We start from the raw sequence: 899 nt of genomic DNA on the forward strand, positions 1-899 counted from the left end.
CGTCTTCCGGTGACGGATTCCCAGTCACGCTCTAGTACGCCGTTTCTCACAGCGAGCGATTTCCACTGGGCCCAGTAGCTTTTGTACGTGGGACTCCGATCCGCGATGTCCTGCCATTCCGGTCGTTGGCCGTTTTCTACTTCCTGTAGAATAGGCCCTATGTCTGGGTCTTTTAGCTGTTCCTCTCTTAGGGTAACAGGGTCCCAGCCGGCTGCCGGTAGGGTTCCAATAACGCGTATTTGGTTTACCTCTGCTCGCGTCTCGACTTTGTGGCAGTGCGCACATTCCTCTTTGCAGGGTCGTCTAGAAAGGGCGTCGGCGTTGTTATGTTTCCGGCCCTGTCGATGCTCCAAAGTGAAGTTGTACTCCTGTAGACGCTGTATCCAGCGCGCAGTTTGTCCCTCTAATCTGGCCAGTAATTCGTTGAGGCCCATCTCCGCTTTTTCTTGGGTTGCCCTAATCTCTTTCAGCATTTCTTCCTTCTCCGCCTCCCTTTCTTCCCTCTCTTTCCTTCCCCTTTCCTCCATCTCTTCTTTGTCCTTCTTCCTGTTTGCCTCCATCGTTTCATGCTTCTCTCTGATTTCCTTCAGTAGAACTTCCATCATTTGCTGCATCTCCATTTTGTAGCAGTAAAATTCTGAGGCGTATTTAAGCTCGTAAAAATCCTGACACCAAATTGTCACATGTCTTGAGTTCTAATCTCGTTGATCACGTGTGTAAGTTCAAATCCCACTTCTGACACCAGTGTAACGTGTTTCGTTACTGAAGAAGCCATAGAGATGGTTAATTGGTTTATTTAACAATCTTCAAATAACGGCTACACTTAATTATCACAATATTATGGGTTTCCACACTTTACAAACCCTACAACAAAATCTCTTAACACTCTCTTCGAGAGC

The sequence above is a fragment of the Cryptotermes secundus genome, unplaced genomic scaffold (genome assembly GCF_002891405.2).
Source record: "Cryptotermes secundus unplaced genomic scaffold, Csec_1.0 scaffold230, whole genome shotgun sequence".
Classification (NCBI taxonomy): Eukaryota; Metazoa; Arthropoda; class Insecta; order Blattodea; family Kalotermitidae; genus Cryptotermes; species Cryptotermes secundus.